The 24,048-nt window shown below is 37.1% G+C and overlaps 1 long non-coding RNA gene across 1 annotated transcript in view; it reads right to left on the bottom strand.

Annotated features, from left to right (window-relative positions):
• Nucleotides 1–385: 385 nt before the first annotated feature.
• Nucleotides 386–24,048, bottom strand: part of LOC139705267 (uncharacterized) — a 360,401-nt gene continuing 336,738 nt past the window's right edge. The window contains exon 4 of the long non-coding RNA XR_011707173.1: nt 386–863. This is a non-coding gene — a long non-coding RNA (uncharacterized lncRNA). The remainder of the gene's footprint in view (nt 864–24,048) is intronic.

Here is a 24,048-nt window from a genome sequence, read left to right as displayed (position 1 = left end):
ATTTAAGAACAGTGAAACCTGGACTGCTAAATACAGAAGCAGTGAGGATTAGGTCTACATGATTAGGTAAAAGTTTAGCAATTTAACACTGTATTGTTTTGCTTTGTTCTTTTTCTCTGATTCAGGTATGATTGCTGTTTCAGGAGTTTATCTGACCTGTGACTTTGGAAAGGAATTCAGTGCTACTTACTTCTCCAGCTATAACTACTAAATTTATTTTGGTTTGATTTGTGTGATCATAACTTCAATGCTAAACTCAAACATCCGAAGTAAACCTTAATAAATTGATATGTGTGCTTATGAAAATAAATATCGTGTCAGTATCCATTTATTTTCCTCTTTATTTTGAAGAAAAAAACAAATAAAACATCTCCTTGCCCTGGAAGTAATAGATTCAAATAAAATCGTGGAGGCAATGTAAAATTAAAATGAGCACACAGGGTCTGTGATATTTCAGCCACAGGCTTTTTCAACACCTGTTGACCAGTCGATGAGAGGAAACGTTGGGAGCTAAAGCTATGCCAGTTCTGTGGAAATTCTTTCCCAAAATAGTTTTGAGCAAATTGCTAGGCCAACAGAAGTAGAGGAGGGCAGGCCTCAGGACTGTGTGTGGCAGAGCAACTGTCTTCAATGGTTGGCATTTTTTGAATATCTAAATTCTTCCTTGTTCCAACAGCTGATTTCCTCCTTTGTTATGTTCTTCCTTTCCGTTTTCCCAGGGAGTGACAGCCACACCTTTCCAAAGTGGGCTTCTTTGGGGAGCAACTTCCAAAATGGCTCCACAGCTGTCCGCAGTTATCTGGCACTCCACCCCAAGTTTGAAATCCCCTAAGCACACCCGGGAGGCTGGCAAAATGCAAAGTCTGGGAGAAAACAAACAACACGTTAGTTTTGATTTAGTTCAAATGAATGTCAAAGCCATTTCATAATATCCAGTTATCTTTGTATACAATGCCTTTCCCTGCTAGTAGAGAAAAGTAAAATAAAATAAAATAGAAAACCAAACAATCTCATCCAGTCAACCCTGTACTTTAATTTCAACTTAATTTAAATCATTAAAATCTTTAGTCATAAAAAAGGGTATTTGTGCTTTTAAGTAATGTGTTCATAGTGTAAAGACAAGTAACTTCTTCCTATTAGCATCCTATAGTGAGTTTAATCTATTATGAGCATCACTTTCTATAGTCATTTTTAAATTCCATGAGTTTCTTTAATCATCCCATAAATTGGAAATTTACATTGTTTCTATTTTTTCCTGTTATAAATGTTGAGATGAAGATGATTTCATATATGTTCTCAAAGTAAAGTCAAATGGAGTAAGCCAAAGGTTATGGCTTCAATAAACAGAAAATATTTTAAATAGATTATATTTTAAAGTATGAACCTATAAATGTGCAGAAACTAATGCACTTACAAAGGGATCTAGAGATTTGTAAATCCACAGACAAGAGCTGGCCTGGAGTAGAGGGCATCTTTTTAAAATCAGTGAGGATCATTTTTAATGCTCTGGAATAAACATAGACTGAATTCATGTATATCATATTTTAAGCCACTAAGTTGTAGAGCAATTTCTTATCCAGCAACAGATAAATGACACACAGTTTTGTTTGCTTGCTTGTTTGTTTTTATGATACTGGGGATCAAACCCAGGGCATTTTGCATGCTAACAAGCCCTCTACCACTTTGCTATATCACAGTCCTTTAATGCTGTGTATTTTGATTCAGTATTTTGGAAGCAGAGCACATGCAATTGTGGCTGTGGAGCTAAAGGGTAAAATATGAATAGAAGTGAAGATCAATAGCTATAAACTGGTCAAAGAACACACATGAAGCATTTTTGGTTTGGTGTGGAATAAATAGATAAATGTGTGCTAATGTCCCCCTGTATTAATGGCAGGTCTTGGGGTAAAGAAGAGAACCATAAACTTACCTAATCCAAACTTCATTAAATAAAATAGGGTACAGGATGTCAGCTCCAATGACAAGGGATTCCAAAGTACAAGACTTTTAGTAAGATTTTTTGTAAATACATGGGACCCAGAAAAAGGCCCCTGATCCTACTTTCCAAATTCAGATGTACATGAAGATGGGCTCCAGTGTAAATGTGAAAAAAGGCCTGAGAAACTCAGTTCAGCCATGTGACCTGGGGTGAGGTGTGGTAAGGCCAGATGCAGAGCAAGACAGAAGAACTGGAAAAAGTTGTACAATTGTATTACTCAAGGTACTCTGGGACAGCACAACCACATGGGCCACTCAAGGAAGCATGAGATTTGGCCCAGAGGCAGAAGGAGAGGCAGGCAACTGTGGGCCAACACCTTTATTTTGGTTTCTGTGAGAAGAGACAGTCATGCGGGACAAAGATTTGGGACTAACTTGAATGATTTCAGAGGGCTCTGGGACATTGGGGATGTCTCGGCAGCTGGTCCTGGGGTAGTAAGAACAGGCATAGAGTGACCCTGTGCAGAACACTTGAGGGTGTAGACTTAAAGGGCTTCCCAAAAAAGAGGAAGGGGCTGACTTCCAGCCAGGGCCTCAAAACTGGGCCAAGACAGCTTTTTTAAAAACTCTAAGGCCCCCATTTGATTCAAATGTATGATATGTCAAGATCATTGTACTGTCATGTGTAACTAATAAAAAAAAAAAAACTATAAGGCAAAACTGTATTACTTTCCAGGCACTAATCCCACCCTTAATAAATCATTCAAACATTGTTATAATAACTTAAGAGCTTTGGTCAAACTACTAATGTAATGTTTTTAAGAAAGAGAACTTTTGTATTTCAGAGTCTTGTACACTATTGCTTATGCAACATTTTTATCACAGGCTTCTCTCCATGATACATACCATGGAAAAAGGGTCATGTTGCTTATATTTAATGAAATCATATCCAGTTGGGGTTTTTTTTGGATAATCATCTTTATTCCCTGGTCAAGTTTAAAAATTTCTAAAATAAAATTTATGTCTCATGTAAGGGAAAATATTGAAAATGAGTTAAAATGTTATAGTATTCAGTAATTGGAATGTGAATCCTTCTCTTCTTCCATTTTAATAGTAAACCTGTGTATTTTATTATTAACTTTTATTCTAATATGTTATCTATGACAGCAGAATGCAATACAATTCATATTACACATATAGAGCACAAATTTTCATATCTCTGGTTGTACACAAATTAGAGTCACACCATTTGTGTCTTCATACATGTACTTAGGGTAATGATTCCATCTCATTCCACTGTCTTTACTACCCCCATGTCCCCTCCCTCCCTCTCCTTCCCCTTTGCTCTATCTAGAGTTTATCTAATCATCCCATGCTCCCCACCCCCCCACAACCCCATTATGAATCAGCCTCCTATATGAGAGAAAACATTCGGCATTTGTTTTGGGGGATTGGCTAACTTCTCTTAGCATTATATTCTCCAGTTCCATCCATTTACCTGCAAATGACATGATTTTATTCTCTTTTAATGCTGAATAGAAATCCATTGTGTATATACACTACATTTTTTTATCCATTCATCAACTGATAGGAATCTAGGTTGATTCCACAGTTTAACTATTGTGAATTGTGCTACTATAAACATTGATGGGACTGTGTCCCTGTAGTATGCTGTTTTTAAGTCCTTTGTGTATAGATAGAAGAGTGGAATACCTGAGTCAAATGGAAGTTCCATTCCCAGTTTTCAAAGAAATCTCCATACTGCTTTCCATATTGGCTGCACCAATTTGCAGTCCCACCAGCAATGGATGAGTGTGCTTTTTTCCCCACATCCTCGCCAACACTTATTGTTGATTGTATTCTTAATAGCTGCCATTCTGACTGGAGTGAGATGAAATCTTAGAGTGGTTTTGATTTGCATTTCTCTAATTGCTAGTGATGATGAACATTTTTTCTTATATTTGTTGATGATTATATATCATCTTCTGAGAAGTGTCTGTTCAGGTCCTTAGCCCAATTATTCAATGGGTAATTTCCTTTTTTGGTGTTAAGATTTTTGAGTTCTATATACGTTCTAGAGATTAGTGCTCTATCTGATGATATATATGAGGTAAAAATTTGCTCCCATTCTGTAGGCTCTCTATTCACCTCACTGATTGTTTCCTTTGCTGAAAGGAAGCTTTTTAGTTTGAATTCATCCCATTTATTGATTCTTGATTTTAATTCTTGTACTGTAGGAGTCTTATTAAGGAAGTCAGGGGCCTAATCTGATATGATGAAGATTTGGGCCTACTTTTTCTTCTAATAGGCACAGGGTCTCTGGTTTAATTCTTAGGTCTTTGATTCATTTTTTGAGTTGAGTTTTGTTCATGGTGAGAGATAAGGGTTTAATTTCATTTTGTTGCATATGTATTTCCAGTTTTCCCAGCACCATTTGTTAGTTTTTCTAAAGAACAAAAAGGATATGACAGTAGGAAATAACTGCTCCGTGAGGATTCTTTCAACCCTGTTTGAAGCTCCTGTCTTACCCTTCTTGTGTCCACAATTTTCTAATTAAAAGTATCTGTAAGGAAGTGTCTGGTGCCTTAAATTCCTGAGTCTCTAAGACAAATTATTTGCATGTCATCAGTGTGTCTTTCTGAAGGGGTTTAAGTTTCGACCCCTTCTGCTTTTTTATTATTATTATTAATATTCAAATGCATTTGGCAAAAGATTATACTAAGAAGAATTTTTTTGAGAGTGTCAGTTTTTCTACTTGGAATCATGAACTGCACTTGCAATTCAGTAAGAATATGTTAAAAGGGATGTGGTTATTTCTAGTTACAAGGTCACAGTACAGGGAAATATGTCTAAATCCTATGTTTATCAGATGTATAAATACAGTCCCTTCTACACTAAGTGGTTTTAATGTCTATGAAATTAAAGTAGTCCCTCAGACCTGGGGCTACTTCCTAGCTCTCTACTGGGAATTCCTGATTGTGTCACTCTGTTGAAACATGAGTTCAGTTGCCGAATATAGCCTAGTGGAGTAAGAGGACAGATGACAGTCTGAGGCCACAGTTGTCTCAAAGTGACCACAGACCAAGCAGTCTCTACTGGATAGGCAAGGCCAACCTCTCCTCTCTCAGGAAAGAAGAAATGCTTATCTGAAATAAGCCACCACTTCAAAGATTTCAAACTGACCTCAGAAGTATTGAAAGGTCTGAAAGGTGTATCTTAAAATGTTAACAAGTAGTGCAACAGTTGAAGGTCTTTATTTAAAAAAAATAATAGTTTTTTAGAAGTTATGATGTTGTTTCAAAGATGCCTTGATTTTGCTTTATTCAGAGAGGAAAGGCATTGGATATAGTCTTTTCAAACTGGACAGCACATAAGTTACACCTGCAGGCTATATATCTCCCTCTGCTGTCAGGGAACTTTACATTGCCCCCACACCCTGTAGGGTGTGGGCCTGTAGTTTTATTTCTTCAAACAAGATATGATGCAAGGTGAGGTGAGTGCTCTCAATCTCTAATTCCTGGCCTGGGTTTTATCCCCATATGTTCATTCACAGGATGTGACCTCCACAAGCCTTTGGTAAAGACGGACTTAGGTCAACAGTGTTATCCTAGTGTAAAATTAAATTATTATATTTTTCACTACTGGGAAGGCTGAGGCAGGAGGATTCCCTGAGTCCATGGATTGAAGATCAGCCTTGAAAGGGAGACCCTGCTTTAAATATATATATTATATTCAAATGTGTGTGTGTGTATATATATATATATATATATATATATATATATATAATATTAGTATATTTATGTAGATACATATATGTAAAAAATGCATTTTGATTAAAAAATGTATTCAGAAGAGCTTTTGCCAAGATTGTAAATAGGATACATTTTATAAAAAATAATAATGCAGTTATAAAGACCTTCACCCATACTTAAGCTACATACTGATGGCTAAATATTGATAACATTATATTTTTCAGTAATATTTGGAGATGTAGATAATACTTTCAAAGTATTCCTAAAACGAACTCACTAGGTATAACAAATCAATTAAGACACCATGTGCAGGTATTTAAAATTAAATTATTACATGAAGTTTACATATTTGTATTTCAAAAAGTTAAAGCTTACTAGAGAAAACTATTATATAGACTTTGGTGTCAGTTAAAATTAAAACACTACATGGAATCACCCCACCACCACCATTTTTTTTCTTTCACATGTGAAAGAAAACATTTGACCCTTGATTTTCTGAGTTATTTAATTAGCATGATGTTCTCCATTTCCATCTATTTACCTGCAAATGCCAAAATTTTTATTTTTGTTTATGACTGAGTAAAATTCCATTGTATATACATAGCACATTTTCTTAATCTATTCACCTGAGTTCTTTCTCTCTCTCTCTCTCTTTTTTTTTTTTTTTTGCATGTCAACATTCTTAAAACCTAAAACAAATGAAAGCAAATGCTTTGAGAAACTGCATATCCATTCACATCATATATCCATAAAGCAATATTATCTTCACATGTTGCTCAGTCAGAAAATATATGGTTTGCTGTATTTAGGAGCCAGTAACACTGCAATCATTATAGGTTGAACCCAACTAAGAAATTTTTAGGATGTTACTTTCAAAGCTATAGGTTTACTACTATATTTAGAAAACTAACTTTGAAAAAGGAGTGCTATTTAGCTAATCAAGATTAAATTGAAAATAAAGACCAAATGGAAAATAAAGACCAAAAAAGTCCTAGTCTAATATGCTTGATAAGATTCAGTGTATAAACAAGCAAAAATAATAAGAACAAAAAAATACAACGCTCTAGGTACTGTTCTATGTGGTTTAAATAGAACATCACTGTGAATTTATGAGGAAGATAATTATATTATTTATGTTATGCATTGAGGAAATATATTCAAAAGGAAATTTTTAAGACCTCTCCAAGTTCCCATGGCCTAATAAATAATCAGATTTAAAACCAGATTAGAATCCTCACAACTCAGCTCCAGAGGCTATGTGTGTCACTGAAATGTTAAATTTACCATCTTGATATGGTATGATTTGTTCATTAGGATAAACCAAATTACCATAGTTATTGCTACCTAAAAAGCAAAGAGACGCCTGTGTAAAAGAACACCTCAAAACCACAGTTGTCTAAATATGTAAAAGACCATGTCTCTGTGTCTATCCCCAAACACGGAAATGTAAAGGGTAAAAGTGTAAAGACTGAAGAAGATCCACACAGCAGCACAGCCACACAGAAGTCATGCAGGGTCAGAGCACACTACCGTGGCTCTATTGCTTTCCAGTTACTCCATTAATAGCTTCTGAGGATAGAAGAAGGCACATGACCAAAACTGATGATCTCACCATGCACTCCAAGCTACTGTACTCACAGCTGCTTATACAACCTATCTTGAATCACCCTAAAACATTAAAAAGTTGTAAAACGCTATGCAACTAGAAATTTCCAGGGAATTCTATGAGGAATATCATTGAATGACTTAAAAAATGATGTGTATTTATTATATATGTATTCTTTAGGTGTGGGATCCAGGGGTAAAGAGAGGATGAGAGAAAGGAGTATATTTCATAATATTAGTATGAATTGTTACAAATTTTTTAAATGCTGTATAATAAATTCTATTTGAAAATTTTCATGAGATGGAATCAGTTGGGTTTTACATAACCTTAGTCATCACAGCTCAATGTCAACGAAGCCATTCCCATTCAATTCTTCACCCATGCCTTCAATCCACAAATGGCTTGGTAAAACACTGTGGTTGAGAACATTAGGCTCTGGGGCCATATCATCTAAATTTGTATACCAGCCCAACAATAACTAACAGAGTCTTTTGACTAAATGTAATTTTCTTATTCTTCTCGCCTCATCCATAAATTGGAAATAATCATAGCACATTTATTATAAAGACATTGTGAAGATTAAAAGAGAAATATATATAAATGCTTGGCAAGTGCCTGTCACATAGTTCAATGTTCAACCTGAGTTGGAAATTGTCATTCAAGAAATATTTACTGAGCAACTTTTATATACCTGGCATGATGAGATAGCTAGCTATAATATAATTCATGGGTGAAGATGTACAAACTTTTCATCAAGGAATTTACAACCTAGTAAGAAAAAGAAGACATCAAAACAAAACAAAACAAAAATTGTAACTACTGGCTGGTCATACATAGTTGGTGAGATAGGAAATGTAAATAACAAGTTAAATATTGTCCAAAAATACAACTAGTACCCTATGGGAAAACCATAGAAAGACTCCAAATAAAGTCCCACATTAGCAGAGACATGGAAGATAAACAGGATCTGGAAATCTAGAGTTTGGCAGGTAGGCTGAAGCATTTTGTTATGACATATTCAGAGTCTAGATGGACAGCAGAGTAGGCCTAGAGTTTAGAAGACCTCGAAGGCCACACTAAGAAATTTAAAACCTATTTGTTTCCTTTGGAGAAACACTGAAAGCTGTCGAGTAGAAAACAGGGAGGATTAGAATTCTATTTTAGGAGGTTTAGGAAGTGGCAGAATTGTGAAGATAGCATAATGCAAAGGAGACCAGCTATTGGCTAATATCATTATACCTTTGAGAGGTCACTTGAGCTTAAGTGAGCCAGTAACAGGAATGCAATCAAAAAAGCTATAGAGATAAAGAAATCATTTCACACCCACTCTCCAAGGCCCCAGAAAGGCTTCCACTTTATCAATTCTCCAGGGGCAAAAAAAGTCTTGGTAAGACTTTCATATTAGTGGAAAATGTTTCTTCCTTTTTCAGACCATTTGATAATGAGCAAATTCTGACATGAACAGCAGGTGCCAATATAGTGGTAGCTACACTGTCAGTCAGAGAAGTGGAAGACAGAAATAGCTGGTAAGAAACAACTAAGTAGGGAAAGACAGTGTCTCAAAATAAGCAGAAGAAAAAAGAAACCTAAGAAATCAAATTAGAATTCTCCATTACTATCTCTCTAGAGGTAGTCATATTAAAAGATAGAGTCCAGAGATATAGAAAGATGCTTCACAAATGCAGATATAGAGATGGATAACAAGCACATGAAAAAAAATGTACATCATTTTCTATTGGTTAATGCCAATTAATACATAAATTACACACCCACCAGCATGATTAGACTGTCCAAATAAAAATATTTGCAAGTATTTAAAACACTGGAACTCTCATTCACAGTAGGAAGGAGGAGGGTAAATTGGCATAACCACTCTGGAAAAAAGTTTTGGCAATGTTTTTCAATAAAATTAAACATAATCTACTCTATGATACAGCAATTTCAATCATAGATACATGCATATGGAAAATGAGAATGTATGTCCACACAGACTTGCATGTAAGTGTGCAAGGTACTGATGGGTTTTAAGTTGGTTGAGAGTTGCATTTGGAAAACATGACTCTAGCTTTAGTCAAGACAATAGATTGGGTGGGGAAGTATATATAAGAAACTACTAACCTAGTCCTGCAGAAGATGGGGTGTTTTGAGATAATATGGTGATATTTAGAACTGGAGAGATGGATGTTTATTGAGGAACACTTTGAAGGTAAATTTGGTAACAGATTCCACCTGGGGAGGGAGAAGAAAGTTGGGGATATCAAGGACAATTCTGGGACAACAGCCTGGATAGTGGGGTTTGGAATAGGGCACCCTAAAAGGAGGTCAAGTTTCAGGGTTAGAAATGAAAATAGATGGGTCATCTGGTTACTAAAATTGATTGAAGAAATTGATGTAGATTCAAGAAGAAATCACTGTAGGCTAGAATTGTTAGAGAGAAGTGTGTAGAAGCAGGATTTGAACTTTGCTCTTTACAGGGTTACTTCTTTCTACCCTGAAATACTTATGAAACACCTATTTTGTAACCATATGCCATACTTGTTGCAAAATAAGCACAAATGCATGGGTATTACAAAGAAAAAAAAACAGGTCACTGTGGTATGATACATTAAGCACTGAAACTGGCACAAAAAACTAGAGGGGTATTGAGTCAGGTTCCATAATCCAACAAGAGGCACAGTGGGAAAGGTCCCAGACTTTGATTTTTAAGGGGAAAGTTGGAAATGGTGACAAAAATCTGCAGAGAAATGCTGGGTTAAGGAGGGGTGAGTTAGGAATTAGCATAAACAACAGAGTTCCTCTTAGTCTGCAGCAACTTTTAGAATTTTACTGATCCTAAAAGCAACTAAAATTCTTATCAAAATATATTAAGTAATTATGCGATTAGAGATACCTACCAGAAACTGAGGATTCTCAGACCTTCCAAATGACAAAGTCAGGCTGGATCAGCCGTGTCCCCTGAATGATGGAAATAGTGCATTAAAGATTCTGGCTAAAAAGACCTCAGATCATAAGCGGGCTACACAAGCAGGGAACACTTGTCACCTCATTTTGTTTTTCTGGTGCCTCTCTCAGCTCACATCTGTGGCCTCAAATGACACCTAACTGACAAAGAGGGAGGGCAAAAAAACCTGTCCTGAATTCTGGATTTGTCACCAGGGTGTGTTGATGCAAACTAAAATGAACTGTGTTTGTACCACAAGACTAAACAGGGTGACTCTGACAGACAGTGCTAGGAGGGAAATCCTTCCAGCAGGCAGGATCCTGGCTGTAGTTCTGATCAACAGGATGTGCAGGGAGACTTAGGAAGATACAATAATATACACAGACTCCTGAGCAGCCACAAGTGATATGGTTGGTTTATCAGGGGTCTTGAGAAAGCAAGGTGGAAAAATTGGAGATTAAAAATATCTGAGGAAGAAGAGTGTGGTCTGACGCATGGATGCGGGCGCCTAATGTGTACATCTTCATATCTCAAGTTTATGCCCACAAAAGATCATTCACTACTAAGAGGCCTCTAGAATCAGACAAACAGAATGATGCATCAAGATACCAGCCCATCTCTGTCTTACTCCTGGACTGGTTGGGATCTACTGGACACATCATGTTGTTTATGTGGTTCTTTAGGGATTGCATGATGGACCATGAACTGAGTAGTCACAGTGGAAATGATTTGGCAAGGAATGAGACCATGCGGATGCCCAACAGCACAGGTACTCTTCCACCACACTGACTCAGCTACTGCCAACACCGAATATCAGAAAGATCAGCCACAAAGCCTTCTGCAGTGTCTGATATTGCACCTGCCTTTGGGAAGGCCAGTCAGTCACTGGTAGCAAATGGATTCCATTAGATTCCTCCCTTGCTGAAGAGGGCAGCAATCCATCTTTATTGGAAATTGATATATATACTGGAGATATCTTACTTTTCCTGACAAAAATCATACGGAGTTAATTACCCACAGTTTCACACTCAAAGAATCATTGGTGAGATGCCATGTATAAATAATCCAGTTCCTTCTCCCAAGAGAAAGAAGTATGAGGTGAATGTTCTACAGAGGTTTCTGAGATTCTTGGTGGAATGAAGCTTTAGTTTACTCACTGTGAACTTTGCTTCATCATGAAACTTTTATTGACTGCTTCTCTCACCTGTCTTCTTCCTTATCTGATGACAGTGACCCCTGACCACTCTCAATCATTCCCCAAATGAACTACTTATCTTGAGACCAGCTTCTGGGAGAACTCACTTCCTAATTTCACACTGGTTTTTCTCAAGTTCTTCAACTACATCAAGCTCTTCCCTACCTACTTCGGGACACTACTACTTAGGGACCAAATTGAGGAAGAAGAATCATTGAGAATGGAGGAGGAAGCAGAAAACTAGGCTCAAGAGCATTTGACATAGTGGAAAGGGCTTTCAAAAAAGGATATTTGGCCATAACCATTAATAAATAAAATAAGACTAGAACTGAAAATTGCCAAAGGATTGTCAGGTAGTTAAATATTGTAGCCCACCCTCCCCCCAAAAAAGTACAGTCTCTGAAATTGAGGAGACAGAAAGCAGAATGCATTTATTCAGAAGCTATTTAATGAGTACCTGCTATGTGTCAGGCACTGAGCTTGATGATAGGAATATTGCAAGAAACAAAAGTCTTTTCTGCTGTACTCAAAAAGTTTATATCCCAGTGGACAAAGATAAACAAAAATTTAAATATTTGAAAGCTGTGTTGAATGCTATTAAAAACTAAAAGATCCATAAAGAATGAGTGTTAGAGAAGATAAGGCCAAGGAAGTGACATTTTAGATAAACCCCCAAGGAAGAGCAGAGTGGCCTTGCAAAGAGCCATGGAAAGTGCATTTCAACATGCAAAGCACCCTGGTAAGAAATAGGTTTGGTGTGCTCTAGACAGCAAAGAAGTCCACTGTGCCTGGAGCTGTGCCAGGAGAGCTAGGCCAGGCTGACTCAGCAGGATAGGAGCCAAAGGAGGAAGTTCACTGCAAGTACAGTCACTGTCCATTGTGTGGTAGAGAGCAAGTGGCATAATCTGATTTTCATTTCCAAAAGATGACCTTAGCTGTTTTTTGAGGAATGGCTGTGTGGAAGACAAAGTCAACAGTAAACAAGCAGACAGAAATGGTACCATCTTACTCATACATTGCTGGTGGGACTGCAAATTGGTGCAACCTCTATGGAAAGCATTATGGAGATTCCTTAGAAAACTTGGAATGGAACCACCCTTTGACCCAGCTATCCCACTCCTCGGTCTATACCCAAAGGACTTAAAATCAGCATACCATAGTGACACAGCCACATCAATGTTTATAGCAGCACAATTAGCAATAGCTAAACTGTGGAACCAACCTAGATGCCCTTCAATAGATGAATGGCTAAAGAAACTGTGGTATATACACACAATGAAATACTATTCAGCATTAAAATGAAATAAAATTATGCCATTTGCAGGTAAATGGATGGAGTTGGAGAATATTATGGTAAGCAAAGTAAGCCAATTCCAAACAACCAAAGACCAAATGTTTTCTCTGATAAGTGGATGCTGATCCATAAGGGGGTTGGGGAGCATGGGAAGAACAGAGGAAACTTGGATAGGTAAAACAGGAGTGTGGGGAGTGGAAGTGGCAAAGGGGTAGTAAAGATGGTAGAATGAGACAGACATCATTACCCTAGGCTCATGTATGATTGCAAAAATGGTGTGACTCTGCATCACGTACAATCAGAAAAATGAAAAGTTATGTTCCATTTGTGTACAAAGAATCAAAATATATTCTACTGTCATGTAAAAAAAAGATATTTTTTAATAATAAAAAAAGAAAAGAAATGGTAGAATCTACATCTTCTGGAAATTTATTCTTCCAGGAAAATACAGAAGTAGAAAGGCAGCTAGAAAGAAGGACAAAACCCTTGGAGGTCTTAAGGTGGAAAAGACAGACAGCCTGTTTTAGTCTGTGGGGAGACCAAAGACCCAGGCAAGATAAGGATAAGAGGAACCACTTTTAGTTCAAGAAGTGAGGGTGAAGGATACATCTGCTTCCCTGGCTCCCAAGAATTCACTGACATTTCAGAAAATGCACTTGTATATTTATGATTTAGAACTTATAACTGAGCAGGAAAATAAAAAGGAATCCCTGGGACTACATGACACAAAATGGGGTAAGACTGGTAGAAAAATTCAGGAAAAAAAGGATAGCCCTGCAATTCCTAAAAGGGGAAGTGCTGCTCTTTGTAGGTACACTTGGGAATTTGGGGCAGGTACAATGGCATGTAACAGTGGGCTTCTGACATATTAGATGTCTTGAAAATCGCAGGCAGGTACGTGTTCATCAATGGATGAATGAATAAAGAAAATGTGGTATACATACACAATGGGGTTTTATTCAGCCATGAAGAAGAATGAAATTATGGCACTTGCATGAAAATGAATGGAACTAGAGACCATCATGTAAAATGAAATAAGTCAAACTTAGAAGGTTAGGGGTTGTATGTTTTTTCTCACATGCTGAAGCAAGAGAGAACAAAGGAAAACAAAGGTGGAGTGGATCTCATGAAAATCAAAGGGAGATCAATAAAGGAAAGGAACCAACAGTAGGGAAATAGGCAAGGAGAGGGAACATGCTGGGGAGTGATATTGGCCAGATTGTTGTATTGTATGCATGAATGAATATGCAACAACAAATCCCATCAATATGCACAACTATAATGTACCAATAAAAAAAATGTGGAAAAAGAAAATAAAATCACAGGAAGTCCCAATTGTAAATAATTATCCTACATCTTGCACTAATTTTAAATATTTTACTGTACATTCATGTAAGTTAATTATTGATTTATGATTTTCTAAGGCTCGAATTAAATACTATTTTATTTGCAAATTTAAATGTGATTCTAATATAAGTGATGTGCAGCATGTGATTACATCATTATTTCCTCATGATATATCATGTTTAAAGATTTCCATGTAGATATGTGTATTATAAATTGTTTCTTATATAATCATTTCTGCTGGTTTTTAAATTGTGTGTGAGGGTATGGGGTCCCAACCACATAAACTATAGGAGAGTGTCCCTGAATTAGTCCACCCTAAACACATGCTGAGGAATACATATTTAGTGCTCTCTCCTATTTAATGAAGAAACAGAAAATAGGGAAGCCCAAGTCAGCTTTGTTACTAACCACTGAAATTTTCTAAAATTTATAATGTGAGCACAAAAGTGAAAGAAAGGATCATAAGACATGAAATAATGATCAGACAGAAAATGAACCAAAAATGAAGAGAAACAACATAAATAAGCAGACTAAAGAACACCCATCTTCTGAGAACACAGATGATATAGAGGCCAGAAGAGAATCTCAAAAAGTTCCGAACAATCTTTACTTCCAAAAGAAGTAAAAAGATATTGAATCTAAGAAACTAAATTATGTATTATTGACAAGAAAAAAAATACAGGAAGATATTGTCCTTGAAAATTAACAAAATATAATAAATCACTCTGTTGAACAATAAACAGAATTCCAAGTTGGCAAACTAAAACAGAGTTTTGAATCTTTCAGAATGTGGAGAGATAAGACAATGAGATAGAAAAAAGAGAAATCATTAAGACACATGAAAGATTGATCAAAGCCTATAATGCATTTCACAGGAAATCCAGGAGGAAATAACTGGAATACCAGAATGGGTGGCAAAAGTAATCAAAACATAGTATGAGAAAATGTAATTTAGGAAGACTAGCCCAGAGCCAAAGAAAGACAAAAACAAAGCAAGTTCGATGAAAAAATGAGAAATCCGTGGCTGAACACATCCTGATAAAATTTCAGTGCTCCAAAGATAAAAAGAAAAACATAAAATCTGCCAAAGAAAAAGGAATGGGGTGAAATGAATGAGGGTGAGAGATTGAGCCCTTCAGCCTTCACGCCTGGGCTGAGTTCCTAAGTGTCCAACTAACTAGCTGTGTGACCTGAGACAAATTGCTTACCAAGTTCTCTCCTCTGAAAATTCAGAAGAATATTATTATCCTAGTGTTTCTGCCAAAAGAAAAGCTGTTACTACGTAACCTGATTTAATATTTAACCTGGAGGGAGTTAGAACTGATTAAAATAAGGTCCTTCAACATCATGATCAAAACCTAATGCTCTGTCACAATGACCAACATTGTTCATCTTTTAGTACTATAAAAATTCTACTGTAGGGGCTGGGGTTGTGGCTCAGTGGTAGAGCGTTTATCTAGCATGTGTGAGGCACTGGGTTCAATCCTCAGCACCATATAAAAATAAATAAATAAAATAAGGGTATTGTGTCCATTTACAACTAAAAAATTATTTTTAAAAAAGGAAAAAGAAAAGTATACTGTAATCAAGGTTTAATGATATAGGATACTCTTCCTACAATTCGGACCTGATCACAAACTTTTATAATGAATAGACTACTATGTTGAACACTTACAATGTTGTAAGTGTTGTTTGTTAGTTTTCAATTTTTAGATTGAATACATAGATAAATAATGATGAACTTAATTTTTTCAGAGAATACAATGCAAATAATTTAAAGAATCACCATGTAAAAGTAGAAAAAATAGCTAATTTGGAAAGTTAAAAGAAACAAGAATATCAGTAAAGGACTAAGTATCCTACCATCAAATAATAATAATAATAATAATAATAATAATAATGAAAAATACAGAAACAGCAACCAAAGATGGTGTTATAGACTGAATGTTTATGTCCCTTGGGACTTTGGGAGGCAATTAGAGCTAAACAAGATCGTAAGAGTAGGAACCTCTTTTGGTGGGATTATTTGTGTTTATGAAAAGAGAATGTATTCACTGACACAGAACACAGTAAGAAGGTGGCCCTCCACAGGCACAGAAGTGGCTCTCCCAGAAACTGAACCACCCAGAATCTTAATCTTGAACTTGTCAGCTTCCAGAACTATGAGAAATAACTTTCTGCTGTTTAAGTCACCCAGTGTATAGTATTATTTTGTTTGGGCAGCTCTAATAATCTGAGATGCTATATCTAAAAATAAAGATTTAAAGAATCAAGCAGTTATCTTGTATTTACCATTCAAATTGTATCCGTAATTAAGCAAAGAGTATGTAAAGAGACGTTGGTCTTTGTAGAAGTGACACAAATAGAAGAAGGAAGATAGAAATGGAAGAAACAAAGGTAGAATGAAAACGAAGTAAAAAAGAATTTTTATTATCCTCATTTTGAAGCATCTAATGAACTAATGAAACAAGACATTAATAATCAATTCGTACTAAAATCCACAAAAATAAACAGCAAGAAATTACCAGTCTGAATAGAAAAGGACACCATCATAGAAACTCCTAGAAGGTGATGCACACCTGTAATCCCAGAGGCCAATCGCAAGTTGGAAGCCAGCCTCAGTGATTTAGCAAGGCCCTAAGCAATTTAGTGAGAACTTGTCTCAAAAAATAAAAAAGGGCTGGGGATGTGGCTCAGTAGTAAGTGCCCCTGGGTTCAATCCCTGGTCCAAAATATAATTCTGACAAAGAAAATTTCAAAACTGATCATGCTTCAAATTACAAAACCTGAGAAAAACAAATATATAGAGATAGAGAAAGGGGAAAGAGAAAGAAAAGGACTGAGAAGGATAAAGGGAAGGAGAGAAGGAGGGAAAACTATAGATTAAAAAATAGATTTATCTCCAATTGCAGTGTGAGAAATTTATTTAGGTTCTGATTAAAGTTTTTAAAAAGTGTTGTGGTATTGGGTCTGAGACATTTAGATGTCCACTAAAATTTATGTTCTTCCTTCCAAAATTTAGAACTATCACTGAGAAGTAGCTGTCTGGTCAATGAATAGTTTTCCCAGACCCTTTTACATATGGAAGTGGCCATCAATTAGTTCTTACCAGTGGAATTTGAGTGGCATTGATGGCAGAACTTTTGAGAAGTACGCATATCTTCTCTATTTTTACTTCCAGTCTAAAAATCTAGGTGCAAAGAATATTAAGACTCTAGGGCATGGTGGAACCATAATGTGGAAGGAGTTGGGTCAGATCAGGAAAATTTGCTTTGAAGAGAAAGATGTTATGCCACTGAGCAAGTGTTAACGCCACTGAAATTTTAAAATTCTAATTGTTACATAGCTAGTGTTCTCTTAACTTCTACAAACCTGGTACAGAAGTGTCTGTCACTCTATATCACATAATTGTACAACACTATTGTTCTTGTTTTCTAATACAAGAAAAAAAAAGTGACTGAGGCATCATTGTTTTCTGGATCACCAGATTTTTCTAACACTGACAAATGCACTGTAACCACAGATTTGTAATATTCTCCTTGTTTCAAAGATAAAAAGAGAAGACATCGATTACAACAATCAATGAAATATGGTATGTATCTTCCACCTAGAGAACATATAACAAACAAGGAAAAGCTAGGCTTCCTGGGCTCAAAGCTGGAAACTCATGTGAAGCACAATAAAACATGTGTTGGACACCCATTTTTATTGTGGCAATATTCACAAGAGCCAAGATATGGAATCAGCCCAGGTGCCCATCAACAGATGAATGGATAAAGAAAATTATTTTGATCAAAACATGAAATAAGCACATTTGGAAACCCATTAATTTGTACAGAATGAAACCCTTTGATTTGTATAATTAGTATGTCATAAAATTACAATGAATGTGTATTAAGAAGCAGATTTAACTCATCCATTACCCAAGACATTTGTTTTATTACTGTGTTTACTTTTGATATCAGCAGAGGTCATTTTGTAAACTCATTTTTTAAGCTGAAAATGTTTAGAGGAAATTCAAGATGACCACCTTCACTTGAATAATGTTTTCTGAGCTTTGAAATGATCAATTTCCATTTGCTCAGAAAAGTATTTATTCAGAAAACTAATTATCTAAAACAAGTCAACAGTAACAACAATATCTGCCTCATACCATCTCCTGAAAACTAGGAAGACAACCTCATGCCACCAAGTCTCATGCACTCAATAAAGTGATTGGAAAAGTTGAAGGTCAATGTCTGTTGCTTTTTATTTTCTTTTTAAGAAGTTATTACTAAAAAAGGAAATGAGAAATATCTTAGAAAAAAACTGGTTGGCTTGAAAGCAGAGTTAGAAGAAAGAGAGTTAAGAAATTTGGGTCTTGTAGAGTCCCTTCTTTTTCCCAAATAAAAAAATGATATGACTGTTAAAAATAAATAAATAACAAGTTTGCTCAGAAACCCCATAAAGAGTCCTCAGTTAAGCAGGATTTAGTCTGGCCACAGAGACTAGAGGTAGGAGTTACCTTCCCAGGCAAGACTATCATTCCAAATGAACTTGACGTAGACCCCATTAATTTGAGAGACGTGCATGGAAATTAAGGATGAAAATATTAAATCTCTGGATGTGATTAGTGGCATAGCAAATTAACTAGAGCAAACAAAATCAGATGCCAGATATATTTAGAGAACTGAACTTCCTAATAAGCTAAAAGCTCCACTAAAAGGGGTTATGTCTGAGACAACCATGGAACCTACATACTGACATGAGCAGGAATGAGCTGGCAACAGGAAGGAAGGCTGACTTCAGCCCCACAAGCCGTATAGCCATGGAGGACAGTGAACACAGACGTATTGTTAAAAATCATAAAGCTAACCATGGAAATAATTTTTTAATGTCTAACCAATATTGGAAGAGGAAATTAATGGATGTTGCTTTTATGGCATGGAGTTAGCAGACTGTCTTATTTTGATAAACCAAGAAATAGAGATTATGCAATTATAAATAATCAAGAAATAGATTTATAAAAATACATTTACCATGATAACCCTGTGGAGAGTTAAAAATGTAAGACTAGGTGTGAGGGTGCAATAATAGAAAAGGCCATTTATTTATTTTTTATGTGTTCATATTCAATTTGAAATAAAATTACTCAGTTATGATACAATCAATATACGATGAGATATCTCACAGCATTCACTAAATGAGACTGATATGTACCAATAAATCTTTAAGTAAGAAAAGCATGCTGTTTAGCATGATAGCCAAAATATGTTTTAAAAGTGTATACATCCGGAGATGGACATATGATAGAAGGCAGGTGGATGATCGATAATTGATAGATAGAAGCTATAGACATTTAAACATTTTTTTCTGAGTAAGATATCAAGAAGGATACACACCAAACTATTCAAACTATTCTCATTCTCTTTTTTTTGTTTGTTTTTTTTTTTTTTTTTTTGTTTGTTTGTTTGTTTGTTTTTGGTAAGGAGGAGCAGGAACCTTCAATGCAGAAACCCATCCTCAATTATTTCCACACCCTCGATAGCCAGCACCTGTGGTTTTCTATTAAACTGAACATTTAGATTCCTTGGGCCATATGCCACCGTTTTCAGGAAGAGTACTCCAACTGCTGAAGTTCTGTCCCATGGATATGACCGCTTGGATCTCTGACTCCTTCTTTAAATGAATTGCTTCCACCGGGCAATCTTCTCCGGCTCTCCCTGCCAGGTCCATCCAGGGGTCCACCCAGATGTGAAGAACACCTGGGATCCCTGCAGAACAGCTCTGCTCTTCCGGCCCCTCCCCAGGGAAAACTCTCACCCGGACAACGGGAACACCCCCGGAACACCCCCGCTGGGACAGAGCCACCTCCTGCTCCTCACTCGGACTTCCACCCGGGACCCCTGAGCGCCCAGCGCGGAGGTGCTGAATGGTAGTGGAGCGCGAGGATCTGCAGCGGAAGCTCCCGGGAGACCCCGGACTCCAGCATAGACCCGTCGCTGCCAGCCGCCGCTGCGTCTTTCCAGTCTGTGGAGTGAGTTTGGGTTTCCTTCCTCCACCCAGAAGCCTTCGGAGTTTCTCCCGATTTGCTGGTGTCAGAGTGTTGATCTGAGGGTGAGAGATCACCACATGCATTCGTATGCTCTGAGGATCCTACTGGGGCCATGGGAGGGAAGGAAGGAAGACTGAGCAGTCTGGCAATCTAAACAAGAAAATGAAGGAAATGAAGAGACATTAAGTGCAGGTGGCATGGATGGTGAAACGCCACAGACAGGTGTGGAGTTTCCTGTGGGGTGCTGGGCTTGCAAAAATGGAATAAAACTAGAATACAAATAATAATAAAGGCTATAGTGTAACAATATAATAATATAAAATAAATAAGTACTATACCATAATAATAAAATAGAATAGAAATAATAATGAAATACTCTTGATGTGGGGGAAAGGAACACTTAAAACACTGTTGATGGAATTGTAACTTAGTGCAATCCCTATGGAAAACAGTGTGGAGGTTCCTCCAAGACTAGGAATGGTACCACCAATGTGACCCAGCCATACCAATCTTTGGTATTTACCGCCCAGAATTAAAGTCAGCATACTATCGTGATACATGCATACTCATGGATATAGCTGCCCAATTTACAATAGCCAAGTTATGGAACCAGCTGAGGCGTCTGTCAGAAAATTAGTGGATAGGGCTGGGGACATGGCTCAGCAGTAGAAGACTTGCCTCACCCGTGTGAGGCACTGGGTTCGATCCTCAGCTCTTCACCCTCAGCCATCCTTCAGTACCTCTGCGCTGGGCACTCACCGGGTCCAGGGTGGAGGTTGGAGTGAGGAGTGGGAGGTGGTTCAGTACTGGCAGGAGTGTTCTGGGTGTCCAGGTGAGAGTTTTCCCTAGGGAGGGTACGGAAGAGCAGAGCTGTCCTGCAGGGATATAATATATACACACACTTACACACACACACACACACACACACACACAAGAAAATGAGTGATAAAGAAAATGTGGCATATACACACATTAGAGTTTTACTCCACCATAAAGAAGAACAAAATTATGTCATTTACCAGAAAATGGATGGAATTGAAGACCATCATGTCAAGCAAAATAAGCCAGACTCAGAAAGTCAAGGAAGGGTCATGCACTTTCTATCATATGTCAAACTAGAGAGGGAAAAAAATGGAAAAGAAAAGATATCTAGTGAAAATAGAAGGGAAAACAGTAAGGCAGAGGAAGAGGATCAAATGGAGAGACAAAGAGGGGAAGGTGAGATATTGGGGAATAAAATAGATCAAATTGTTATGTGCATGTACAAATGTGTCACAATGAATCCCAATAATATGTATAATCAGAATGCACCAATAATTTTTAATGGAGTGAATGAAAGAACAAGGTTTTTGAGTGTCTGCCTTTAGAAATTCATTTGATGAAAAATTTCCAACAGTATTTCTGCCCACTGTGAACATTTGTAGCACCAATCATGTACCATGAAGAGTTTAAATTGAGAGGAATTTTGTCATTGCTCTTATTAATGTTTGCAGTTTAAGCTTCAACCCCACCCTTTAATTCTTTTGGCACATAATTTCCATGAAACGATGCATGCACAGAATTTGTTGAAATTCAAGGTGACTCTGAGGCCTCAACAGTGGAGTAGGGTAGCAAATGGAGAGTATTTGAAGTCAGCATTTTATCTTTTTTTTTTTTAAAGGAGAGAGATACAAGTGACCTGTTTCCAATGGAAAGAGCCCAGAAGAGTAAAGAAGAAAATTGTTTGTTTGTTTGTTTGTTTTTTTCTCAGAGGCTGGAATCTTAAGTTGTTTCAGTAAGGAGGTACAGGTGTAGCTCACTTCTGTCAAGTTTTCTTTTTGTCTCATTTCCTTTTTATTGAAAAATAGTTATGTTTTTCAATGATGATAACACTGAGAAAGGAAACAAAAGAACCTAAAACTTGACCCAGATCAAGTCATAAATTCAGCTGACGTCAGTTCTTCACTAGTCTCTGACAGTTACTGGACTTTGTATATAAGAACACATTTGTCAGCAGCAGAAAGTTGGGTTTTGATGTAAACTCATTTATTGAACTTATGTGCTAGGCAACGTATGGAACCCTTAACATGTATTATCACTTCTAATTTCACAAAACTCTACAAAGTGAATTACTTTTTCCTTCCATGGATGAGGTACAATTACAGGGAGTTAAAAACTTGTCCACGGTCCTGCAGCTAGCTAATGGTAGCCACGATTTCAAAATTTTACTCTAACTCCAAAGATAATGGCTGAGCACAACATTCTCTGTACCTATGAAGCTATCTTATACAAGTGTTTTAAATGCTACAGTTTTATCATCCCACCCCAAAGCACAGATAAATTTAATGTTGATTTCTTCTTTTGATTATTACTAAAATTGTCCCTGCAATTTCTTTTTTTTAATAGCTTTATTTTATTCATTTATTTTATGTGGTGCTGAGGTTTGAACCCAGGGCCTCACACATGCTAGGCAAGTGCTCTACCACTGAGCCACAACCCCAGCCCCTACAATTTCTTAATGTAAATAACCATCCTTTGTTGTTTAGTCTTTTAACAATATAAATTATCAGAAAGGAATTCCTCAGATGTCACTCTACCCTTGCTATTTTCCATCCCAAAGTTCATACAAATAAACACCTCTACTCAGATGAATATCATCTAGTTCTCTTCCATTGCTACAATCCATTCCCATGACTCCAACCGGGACTTTATTCAGAAACTTGAGAATCAAACTCCATTTCCACTTTCCAGATCCTTTCATTACTCCCCAGTCTCTCAGCCTCAGCCTCCTTACAGTCTTGCCTCCCCAGCCTCAAATACGTACACAGGCTGAACCTTTCTCTCATTAACTTTCTCAACTGCTTCATCCATTGGCTTTCCTCTGCACTTGTCCTGGAATTTAATCATCCGGATCAATTAAACCCTTCCTTTCCAGTGCCACAGCATTGATAGAAATTAATATTTACTACCTCAAGTGTATTGTTTACAACCACAGTTCCACTATTATTTAACAGCAACCTCAAAATCCTATGGCATTTGCAGTTCTTTTCCAGTCTCAGCAAATACACTTACTATTGCAAAGAAACCCCTTTCAACTGTCTGATCCCTCACTTACAGTCTAAGTAGGCTTATCATGCTCCATTTACAGCACACCTAACCTCCTTTAAGTTGGAGTTGATAACCTCCAACTTTCTCAAGAAACTCACTCTGTCATACTTTAATTTCCTGTATCATTGGGCGCTGTGGCACAGGCTTGTAATCCCAGTGGGTCGGGAGGCTGAGGTAGAGGATCAGGAGCTCAAAGCCAGCCTCAGCAAAAGCAAGGTGCTAAGCAATTCAGTGAGACCCTGTCTCTAAATAAAATACAAAATAGGGCTGGGGATGTGGCTCAGTGGTCAAGTGCCCCTGAGTACCCCCATCCCCAGAAATCTCCTGTATCAATAACCTCTCCCTGCCTACTAGCATGTAGTATACTGAATACGGGTATCCCACGTATGAATTCCCATGTCCTAATCCTCAGATCTTTGAATATGTCACTTCACATGGCCAAAATAACTGCAAATGTTGTTAAGAATATTGAGATGGAGAGATTACCCTAGATTTTTTGGATGGATCTGACATAGTCACAAGTGTCCTTATAGAAGAGAATGATTAAGCAAGAGGAACCAGTACTTGATGATTTGGTAAATTAGAAGATCCTCTGTCAGGAAAGCATGTTCTGGAGAGAAAGTCATGAGTATGACTTTTTTCTAGGGTCTCAAAAAGATCCATAGGTTAGAGTATTCAGTCAAGCAAAGGGATCATGAATTGAATAGGCATGTGGCCCAGAGGTCACTTCAGACTTCTTAGCAGAACTCAGGAATGTAAATGGGAATTTCAGGAAAGACAGATGGAGGAGACTCATCCCAAGAAGCAAAGCCCTGGGACACACACAGGAGATCTGCAAGGTCATATCACCAGAA

This window comes from Marmota flaviventris, chromosome 3 (genome assembly GCF_047511675.1).
Source record: "Marmota flaviventris isolate mMarFla1 chromosome 3, mMarFla1.hap1, whole genome shotgun sequence".
Classification (NCBI taxonomy): Eukaryota; Metazoa; Chordata; class Mammalia; order Rodentia; family Sciuridae; genus Marmota; species Marmota flaviventris.
This window is presented reverse-complemented; position numbering and strand designations above follow the sequence as displayed.